Below are 11692 nucleotides of genomic sequence, written 5' to 3' on the forward strand. Positions count from 1 at the left end.
TGTGCATATCAGCACATCACATAAGCAGGGAGCATATCATTATCATTTGTATTGTACTACAATTTTGCTCAAGTTGTTTCTTATTCTCAAATATCTTTTCTTTAAAAAAAAAAAAAATCACGCATTAAGCTTGACTTTTGCTTTACATTTTCTTTCATATGTGTTCCCAATATTCATATTTCTTTTCAAGACTTAATACATTCTACCTTAAGCCTTGTATGATTTATTCATTAATTGAGGCCTACAGTTTTCATCATTTTCAATAAGGTAAGCATTAATAAGCTTGAAAAATTTTATCCTTACTCTCTATTTTAATTTTGTTCAATATTCTTGTATGATTTTCCATAGATTTGATGTCAATTGAAGGATTTTTGAGTCGAGTTTGAGTATTCCCACTATATTACTCGACTTGTCTAAATTCAAATAGATCTCTATCTACGGCGTATATAAAACTAAATTAATTAGTCAATCGACATTTTTTTTGGTTTGTTCGATTAATTTAGAAATTCAATTTAGCTCGATTAAATATTCATACAAATTTAGTTATTCAATTAGTTTGGTTGTAGAGCAACTAAATTTACAAATTAATTGTATTATGATTTTTTTAATGATTTTTCTTTCATCTTGATGTATAATATAATCTTTTCATTAATTTTTTCATTAAATTAAGTATAATTAACATTCTAAAGTTGAAATATATATAACTATATATTATTTAGAGGCAAAAATTCTGTTTACCAAATTAAACAATGGAATCAAACTTATGTATTTTGATTATGGTTAACTCGGTTTATCAATATTTCTCGATTTAGTTAATTTTATATAAAATTTATACTGATTTGGCATACATAAATATTTTGAATGAATGAACTAAAACCACCTAAATGCATGCCATACTTGTAGCTGGTATTACTTGGGCCTTTGTTTTGGGCGTTAGGTTGGACCACATCAAGTTGTGGCCTGGCGTCGTGATCTTGGGCTCAAGTCTAGTGAGATATTGTTTACTTTGGTCTACTAGTCTTGCAGTTTTGTCCTAAAAGGCTCCTCACATAACTAGAGCTGAAACCATCCTTACAAGTCGAAAATTTCCTTATTACAAATCTGATGTCGAGTGTGACACAACAGAGCATGTCTGAGTGTTGAGCCCAGACATCATCAGGTATTCTTAGCATCAAGGCATCAATCTTGTTAGAAAACCTTTGATGGTGTCAGCTTCCACCCATTGTTACATAAATCTTTCTAAAAGAGAACCTTTAAGGCCTGCTTTGTTACTGGGAAAACAGCTAAGAAAATTAAAAGCTTTCTATGTCTCAATGATAATGATTTTCAGTTCTTATTTTGGTAGAAGTATAGCTTATGCAAGGTTGTATATTAAGCATGCAGCTAGGAACATCCAAACAAGGCCTTTACACTGCATCAAGAGCCAAAGAGAAAAGGGGAATTACAACAAACAACAATAAAAAGCAACATCACACGTTCCCTGGATATAGTTCAAAATACAAGCAGGAGATCACGGATAAATTGAAATAAACAATCAAAAAATACAGCACAAATTTTTGATTTTAAGCAGCCACAAATTTCAATCACTTCTAAAAGAATGCCATGTTTGTGTTAAACATCATAAACTGTTTTTTCTTTCTTTCTTTCTTTGGTTAATATAAAAACTGAAGTACTCCAAGCATTCCCTCCCTCAATCCTCATTGTATCTGCTTTCAACATTGCAAGCAGGAAACCCAAAGTCTGTTCAAGCAGAACTGGCCAGTTCAAAGCTTCAAGTGAAAAAGACCTTGAAAGCTGTTGGGATAAAAGATTTGATAAATACTTTTGAAGATCACTGACATTTATATGAAAGGAGTGCATTGGAGAATAGAGCAAATACTTGCAGCAGTATGGCAAAGTTGTTGTACTTAGATTAGAGCACTCATCACTGTGGAATGGATGTTACAACGGGTAATGCTAGAGGGCCAGCGTAAGTAAGGTGAACTTCTTGGGGAAGAAGATGATACTTAATACAGAGGTCTTCAAAGATTTTCTTTAGTTCCATGATTAGTTCTGATCTCCTGCTACTCTTGTCCCCATAGTTCTGAAAGTTTATGGTGTGGTTAACTGAGAGAGCCATTTTCATCTTGTTCACCTCCTCTATCTCCTTAACTAGTATGCTGTGGCTAGGACGCCAGTGTTCGGGCTTGCTCTCCAAATACCTGAAGTTTCCAAGAAAAGAGAGAAAAGAAAAGGGCTCATTTCATCATTGGAAGAAAAAGGAGAAAGAGGAAGAGATAAATAGCAGTTAATTAAGAGAGCATAACAACGAAGTATTGCCCGGGCAATAAGACTATTATTGTTTTAGTATAAATTTAGCTTTAAAATAACTACGCATCCCTGCTGATTGAGATCTGACTCTTGTTAACAAGAACGATGAGACATGTGAAGGCAAAGGCAAGTTTTTATTTTTTATTTTCCTTCTAAAGAAGGGGGGCAAAAAAAGAGTAGCAAGTCATTGCTAGCACCAACCTTTAATACCATCTTTTTCTGTAGGAACGATGAGAAATTCTAATTTGAAACTCATCATCCAAAATGCAATTTAACTAAAGCCACTGACCATTTTGGATATCCTAAACCCCAGTCTAGATTTATGTAGGACTGCAGGTTAATCTGTGCTTAAGGACGCAAATGATATGGGTCTGAGTATTTAAAATTTTCCAAATTTGTTGACTTATATAGGATAAAAAACATCTGTTGTTTGAGGGCAGACTCTAGACATAACATTCTGTTCCTAGCAGATTAACATTGGTCACGAAGCAGTAGAATTCACATACGCTTTTATTCGTGCTTTTAGAGCTCCAATACTTTCAACTGAAGTGGAAACATCAACTGCAAACTCTACAGAATCACTCATTTCTGGACTTCTATAAAAATTGCTGATGGGTTTGGTGGCCAAAACTGAGTTTGGATAGAATATCTTCTCGTTGTCATATCTCAAGAATATTGTGGTTAATATGTTCATCTCTTCAACGATCATCTGTAATGGTTGGGGAAAAGAATCAAAGTTATCACTCACTTAACAATCAACGAAGTAATTTGATTTTTAGTAATTCTGTTACCTGTACACCATCAATGACACAACGATCACCAACATCAAAGGGGTGCATCACGAACACAAAGATGATAGATTCAAATACTGTCTTACAGGTGTTACCAAACACAAACACTGCAAGTAAAATCTGAGACGAAATGAAGACAAGTACTTGTGTTGTTGCAAATCCCATAAGAAGGGTCCATACAATAAAGATGATGACAAGCACAATCCCGGAAACAAGTTTGTTCAGCTCCTCTATGGCTGTTTTGGTGTCATTTAGAGAATGGGAAAGGGATTTCCGTTCATGGTAAACATTAATCTGCAAACAAAAAGCATGCATTAAAGAAAGGTTCTTTAAAATTTTCCCTTCGCTTAGAAGTTTTCCCTGCTGAAGACTTCCCTATCCATTTTTGTGAATTAGGTAATAGAATAAGGTAGTTTTTGGGAGTATGGATTTTTTTTTTTTTTGGGGAGGGGGGTTCTTGGATTTGGATTTGTGTGAATTTGGATAAAATTCAATACAATTTTTGCATTATGTTTTGTCCAAATCCATACAAATCCAAATCCAAATCCAAGGCCTCAAATCCATGCTCCCAAACATAGGGTAAATGTTTTTTCTGGTAAGGTTTTGAACTCAAATCCAATACCTTAATGAAGTGTATGCTGCTAGGAACAGTAATTACTTCAACACATCTAATTTAAGTGTTAACTAATTAATACTCCTATTTATGACTACGTAGTGTTTGCAGGTTTACAGGCATTCAAATTCCCAAACTGATTACTCAGTAATCTGTTTCAAATATTATTTACAGATGACAGTTAAATTTTAGTAATTGTGAACTAAAAATGGGATTAACTAAGTAATGAGTGGTTCAGTGTCCAAAGTGAACTTAGAATTAAATAAAAACAGAAGAAAAGAAGTATTGCGAAAATGGAATGTTGATTTGAAAAACAAAAATTGAATTTACTAGCCACTTCTTCAAAGCCGATCGTTTGATCTTTCCAGTTTCTGCTGCTCCTTCAAACAATGGAAGCACATTATCTACCTACCCCTTCTTCATGAAGTGCGAGAGGTCCTCCTCATCGATATGCCTAGTTCAGGACAGAAAATAGTGAAAAACGTTCAGAACAGTTCACTGCTGGTAAAGGAAGTTGCACATTTTTGAAGGTATATTAGCATATATATTCTCACTTGCTGCCAGGCTTTGCCACATTCCTGAAAATCTGGTAAGCAGCAATCTTTGCTTCCCATTCACTAGTAATCTCCTTATCTTTCTGCTCACTGCCCTCATCGTCAACACTTTGATCCAGTGTATTGGAGATAGTAGAGAGCCCGGAACGCCTTATCAGGTTAATCAACCCTTTCATAGTCCAAGCAGAAACCTTCCCCTCCCTCATTTTGTAAAGCTTCTCTACATCTATTACCTCTTCCTTCTGCTCTCCTTTTCTTTTTTTCATTTTCCTGAAACTCAATAAACTACTACTCCTTGAGCTTCCAACAGATCCTGCCAACTCCATTAGTGGAGGGCCCGAAAGGGTCTGAAGAACATACTGATGAAAAATTGATTCTTGAATCCTATCAAAGAATCTCTTGACATGGAAGGAAGAAGCAAGCATCTTTATCAAAAGGGTCTTCACCAACCATATTGCTGCTCCAATAAGACATGTAGCAAGAGCCCTCGTCACATAATTCAAAATTTTCATGGTTTTCTTCGATCGCTCGACCCCGTGGTTGAACAACAATCCCCATGTTAGAAGAACCAAACTCAACCAAATGCAAACCTGAACACTCCTCTTCAATCCATGAACAAAATACAGAACCTTCTTTTTAAGCAAGAAGTTCCTCTCAATCAAGAAAACCATAACATTCATAAACCATTCTGAAACCAATCGACCGCAGAAAATAACCAGCACCAACACACACCATTTCCAAATTTCCAACCCCCACAACACAGATTTCTGCAGTTTGTGAGCAGTTAAGCTTGCAACTAAAGACCCCATGATGCATACAAAGGCAACCCACTCAATCAAAACACTGAACTTGAATCTCCAGCCGCATTTTCCAGTCCCTTGAAGACTTGCAATCTTATAGACCTCTTCATCATCTTCCTCCTCTCCGCCTGGCGACGCCATTAGTGGTGTCTTTGGGGTAATCGGGGCAGTTCTAACATTGTCCCTGGGACTATTGACAGCGACTCTGGTGGTGGGAGAAGCCTTGTTTGGCGAATTCCAGATAGGGGACTGTGAAGGGCCTGAAGGCCTTAACTGGGTCTTTTCTTGAAGCAAATTCAAATCATCAGGATAGGATGGTTCTACAAATCTGGACTTGGGTTTTGAATATGCTGATCTCGTAAGCGATCTGCGCTGAGCAAGGGACTCTGTGGGGATTTTTGGAGGCTTATTGGGGATTGGATTTGGCTTTGCCATCTCTGGAGAAGGGGAGCTTGCAAATGTGGACAGTTGGACGCGGGATTTCAGACTTTCCAGCTCTGAAAACTGAGAACTAGAATCATTAAAACCTCTGTTTGGAGACTTCATTTGAGAATTCTTGGGAAGAGAGGAGGACCAATTTTCTTCTGTAGCAGAAGCTTTAGAATCCCTGTTTCTTCTCAGAGCCTCTTCTGCACCTGAGATCATTACCACCACTTCCTTTCTTCCACTTTCAACGAGAGCTTTCGTGGTACTGCTATAATCCAGTTGAGACGCATCCATAACTCTCTTTAATTTAATTCATTGGAGAAGCAAAAACATTAAGAGAAACAATTCGACGAAGCATATATGATCATATTCAGAGCGTGATTTTCGTTACTTCCACTAAAAACAGGGGAACTTTCAGGCCGATTCTCTGCTAGTTTTAAACCTAGGTTGATGCTGCCTTCAGTGGAAAAATTATCTATATAATAAGCCGCGAACTTTTCACACATTTTCGCATGTTTTCTCGGCGACCAAACAGAGTATATTCACAGAAAAAATCAATATTTTTGGTGCATCAAATTGTTGACGAGAGAGAGAGAGAGAGAGAGAGAGAGAGAGAGGTTCTACAAAATTTCCAACTGGGTTGAAGATTTGGGATTATAAAAAAGGAGGGTGGGATTGAAAGTAGCACATGAGAAATGCTTTATATAGTTTATGCAAGAGCTGTATGCAACGTTCTTACGTACTTTTATGAGTTAATTTTTCTAATCTCACAACTTAAGAAAGAAAAATCATTTTATTTATCAAATTTAGAATTGAGACGCTATTTTGACTCAGGAGGATGAGTTCTGAGACATTGTTCAAGTTGAAAATTAATAAGAAAATTGTGAAGTTCTACATAGATTGAACAATAGAGCATATAATAGAAGGTTTTTTCTATTGAATGGATGGCAAGCCAAGATGGCCCTAACTCATATAAGAAGAGGTAACTAATCTTATATATCATATTCCATTTCACCTATCACAGGTTTGAACACGAACTTTCAAATGAAAGTTTTAAAATTTAACTATGGAATGTCCTTTCAGTGGCAGCAATTAGTTTGCGACATTTTTCAATATTCTTAAAAATGTTATGTCTGTAACATTTAAAAATCTAACGTGGTACGATAGCAGACATCTTAATATTTCTAGGATACATGTCGTGTCAAATTCTCAAAAAAATTCTCTTATGAGAATTTTACTCTTGGATAAAATTGCCATCATTGTTATTTTGGCCAATTGGATACATGCCCTTATAATATAGTATCGTCATACCCAAATTATTATATTTAAAATATTAAATTACTAATAAAATCAAAGTAATAATATTATTGTGTTATACTAATATAATATAATAGTTAATATTTAGAGACCATATTGTTTTCAATTATTTTCATGTTAATTGGATTATTAAGTGTTGAATTTTGTAATTTATGATTGTTCAAAATTTTAGGACTTGAATTTGATAAGTGCATATTCTTAATAGTTTTGCATTCTAATACTATTATTCTTAATTATTGTTGATACACATGCCTAGAATACAATAATCATCTTCATAAAACGTCCGTTGAAATTTACATGTTGAACTACTATTGACATAAAAATTATTTGTACATTTCTAAAAGTCTCATAATATAAACAAAATAAAAGCATTCTCATCAGACAAGCATCTCTGTTGACCTTATAGGTCATTCCCAGTTTTGATAATGACAAATACTCTTTGTATTTGATGGCTTTCAAGTTTGTGTGTAGGATCATTCTAACTAAATTATATTGATGGCATGCGGCACATAGTGACTTGAAACAAAAGAAGACCCAGAAGATTCATTGTTGTAATTTTATAAGTTTAATATTGGGTCTGTAATAATAATATAGGAACAGTCTGTAATAATTAATGCATGACGTGCATATAAGAATTAAAACTCAAGACCGTAGAATAGCCTTAGGGATGGTCAACCGACGTCAGGTTTTTTTGCATACTTAAAAAGGCCTTAGAAAAGACTTTAAGTCCATAAACAAATGTACAAACAGTTCTCATATCACTTACATAATCAGGGGAATCAATTGGTTTAAAATTGAACTTAAATGAGCAAAATATGTGAGAGGTCGGGCAACCGAACCCTAGGTGTTCAATACACCCCGGCGCTGGAACCACTGGGAAGTCAGCAGGTTGACCTGGTTTCGGGTGACTGAACTAGAAATGAGCGTATTGTCTTCGGGTGACCGAACCTGTGTCAAGGTACTTTTCACCTACCTTGTCGACTGAACTTTATTGTTCAAAATGACCTCGAGCGACTGAACTTGTGAGTTTAGTTAACCGAATGTTGGACTGAGCACCCGAACCGCGGACAGTAGGAAAATTGCCTTGGTACAGCCACCTGAATATAAATTCGAGCACCCGAACATGGAAAACTCGTTTTTTCCATTGTGTCTGTTCGAGCGACGGAACATTGGGCTTAGTCGACCGAAACTCTCGGATTGCACAATTTTTACAGCGGGTAATTATGGTTAATTAAGGGTAAAATGCTTTTAAAAGTCATTAAACAAATTTAATGATACCCTTTGTGTCCTAAGAGTTATATTTTTTAGTAAGACTACATATATGTGATCATTTGTAAAAATTAAGAGCAGATTAGGGATTTAGATTAGGAAAATTGCATCTAAAATTTTGAGAGCTCTATCCTCCCATATTAAACCAAATACTCATCTTTTGCTCATTCATTTGAAAAATCTTATTTTGTGAGAGTATTCTTGAGTGATTCTATAATATTCCTACTTGCTAAAAACTCTCTTTGATTTATTGGTTGATTAATTTTTATTGAGAGTTTTAGCTTATAGTTTTTCCCCCGGTTTATTTAATAACTTCATTGTGTGGGGAAAACTTTGAAGCTTGTGAGTCTTGGCATTTGCATTGCAAGACTCTAAGGCTTGTATTTTGATTGTAATAAAATTATTTTTGACAAGCCTATATTTCAAATATCTTTTTGTACTAGATTCTTGAGAAAATATTTTTAGAGATATTTTGATTACTATCGTTGGAAATCTTTGACTAATTTGTGATTGAGATATACTTTGGTTTATAGTTTCAAAGATTAACTTATTGATACACTCTTGCACTTGATTAGATAAAGTCATTATTCTTAGTGTTGATTGCAAACATAGAGCACTGAGCTTATAGTTCTTATATGTTTGGTGTGCATTGATTATACTGTACTGTATTGTAATACATAGTCTGCTTAGTTGAGAAGCACATTTCCTTGTACGTAAATTTATATTTGTTGTATTCTAGGCGTGGGCCTGAAGAGAAAGACTAGCCGTGTTGAATAGTCCCGGATTGGCTTAGACATGGTTAGGAAAGTTAGGTGCACCATCCTGGTACGTGTAAGTTGAGGTTAGTCTTGCTAATTGACCTGATTGTAACTGGTGTCACTCCACCCGTTAAGTGAGCATTAGCGGAATCCTTGGGCATGCGAGCTAGAGGCGGGGACGTAGGCAGTATTGGTAGAACCCTGATAACATATCGTGTATCTGTTTATATTTCTGCACTTTATATTTACTGCATGTGTATGTCATATTGTGAATGCGGTGCATGATTTAATTTTCGCATATCATTATTTGCGCAATTGGTGTATGATTAGAAAGACCCTAGTTTATGTTATACGACTATCTCATTTAACCTAGGAGATAAATTTTAAAATTTCAATTCACCCCCGCTCTTGGGAATACACCAAAGCCAACAATCTCATTCACATGAATAAGATTCTTAAAAATATAATTTTATACCGCAAATAATATACTCTCCTTAAAATTTCATGGAGTGAAAAATAGGTCGCTTGTTGAATAGTCCAAACACAATAAATTTTTTAATAGATTGAAAAAAAAAATTATATAATCTTTTTTTTCTTAAAAGAGAGCGGCACCTCCTTTCTTTATTAGAAAACCCCTCACTTATGGTGAAAGAATATCGTGGTTCCAGTAAATCAAGTTACAAACAGATAGAAACGAAACATAACTAAAACGAAACGAAGACAAAACGACACATTAGAATTTTAAATTAGGAAGACCAATTTTGTCAAGTCGTATCATGTCTTTAACTAGATGAGGTAAAGAAGCAAACTCCAGATATCTCATAGTGGTGCCTTCCTCTCCCTGATGTGCCAAGAAGTCCACTGCCTTATTTCCTTCTTTGAATTAGTGAGCAATGGTGAAATTAATCATGGAAAGAGTCTCAAGAAGCTCTTCCCAAAAATCCCACAAATACCATACCATGCATCTCCGAGAATGAACCCAATCGACCACTACATTAGAGTCACATTCAATCTCCACATTCATATAACCCATCTCTTTGCGCATCCGCACTCCCTTTATCAGGGCCCTAAGTTCGGCTTAATTATTAGTGCCATGGCCAAAGAAGGAAGAACAAGCACCTAGGAAAGTCCTGTTGCAATCTCGAATCACATCACCCCCTCCACATGTCCTTGGGTTCCCACAGCAACTACCATCTACGTTCAACTTTACGGACCCAACCCGAGGGTTCCCCCACCTAACAACACAAGGAGTTTGAGCCTTCGGAGTGATAATTGGAATCTCAAGAGCATTTAGTACTTTGCTATCCTGAGTGGAAAGGGATTCGCTTGATCTCATATTCTCCAAAATCCTCCTAAACCATACCTTGATTGCCAACCAAACTCCTTCAGTCGATTCCTTAGCACCTTCCATTTGGACTCTACATCAACGCACTCAAAGTCTTCAAGTTATTAAACTCGGCAAGATACCAATGATTACACCTCTCTGAGTCGATTTCTTAGCATAAGTAAACCATTATTGTACACAACAAATTCAAGAAACTGCAGTCGTACAAGGAACCCCCAAGGCTGTAGCGGAAAAATCCCAAACCTTCACAGCAATCTTGCTCGAACAAAGCACATGATTTAAGGTTTCTGTTTGCCCCAACTCGCAACAGTTACACCGAGAAGACAGAGCAATTCCCAAGGATTGAACATTCTCATCCAATGACAAGTTGTCAAAACGAGTTTTCCAAGCACATATGCTTACCTTCTTTGGAAAGAGATTGTACCACAACCAATCCATATCCCTTACATGTGACCCTTTTAAGTCTAATTAAATCTCATGCACTTGACGGCGTGAAGCTTCATTTATCATCAAGTTTCCAAATTAGAATATCCTCACCCGATCTTTCACAAGCAATATTTTGTATGACTTCTTCAGCTTTGTCATTACTAATCAACTCCACTAAGTGTTGCCTATCCCAGTCACCATCTACCCACACATGTTTTATTTATTTTTTATATAAGTTTAATATAAAATGAAGGACGTGCTGTGTTCATCTTTATAATGATTGTATAGTTTATGCTTTAAAGAGCTTTAAATATGAAAGGTCCCTGAGACAAAAAAAAAAAAAGAAGAAGCAATTTTGGTGGTTGGAGTGGAGCTGGGCCATCGGGTTTGAGTTTTTTATTCTGATGATCATAAAAAATAAAAACCTGAAAAATAAAAGTAATAAAAGAGCATGAATTTTTTTTTTTTAATATTATGTAGGACTGCAGACGAGTTCTTTGGATTTTCCGATATGATAAAAATTTATAGGAATGGAAATGTTACCGCCTACCCATTGATGCATTTCAAATAATTCATCAGACAAACTACAAGTGGTAACAGTTATAATTGGTCAAACTATCTAATGGTAAAAGAGTTGTGGAGCCATAGCAGCAGTCATAACCCTTGCTTCATTGGTTCATAGACAACTAGGCCGATTGAAGAGTATAATGAAAACCTTATCAATACAACCCAATTCCACAGCTACTTTTCACTTTAATTAATTGAACAATTTTTCTTAGGATTAAAAGTAAAATTTTCGCATTGACGGTATTATACTTAAATCCTCCTATAAACGGGTGGACTTGAACCCAACTCGTTTAATAGACAAGTTGGCCGGGTTTGGGTCGTCGAGTGACCCGTTTATATATATATATATATATATATATATATATATATATATATATATATATATATATTTTTTTTTTTTTTTTCTGTTTTTGTGTTTTGAACCATTTGGCATTTGAGCCGTTCACTTTTAGGTTTTTTATAAGCGCTGTTTTTTTTTTTTTTAATTAAAAAAATAAGTCAATTTTGATAAAATAT

At 35.4% G+C, this 11692-nt stretch overlaps 1 pseudogene; it reads right to left on the minus strand.

The window, feature by feature from the left end:
* Positions 1–1924: 1924 nt before the first annotated feature.
* Positions 1925–5788, minus strand: LOC131158664 (mechanosensitive ion channel protein 10-like; annotated as a pseudogene).
* Between the last annotated feature and the right edge of the window lie 5904 nt (positions 5789–11692).

This window comes from Malania oleifera, chromosome 6 (genome assembly GCF_029873635.1).
Source record: "Malania oleifera isolate guangnan ecotype guangnan chromosome 6, ASM2987363v1, whole genome shotgun sequence".
Taxonomy (NCBI): Eukaryota; Viridiplantae; Streptophyta; class Magnoliopsida; order Santalales; family Ximeniaceae; genus Malania; species Malania oleifera.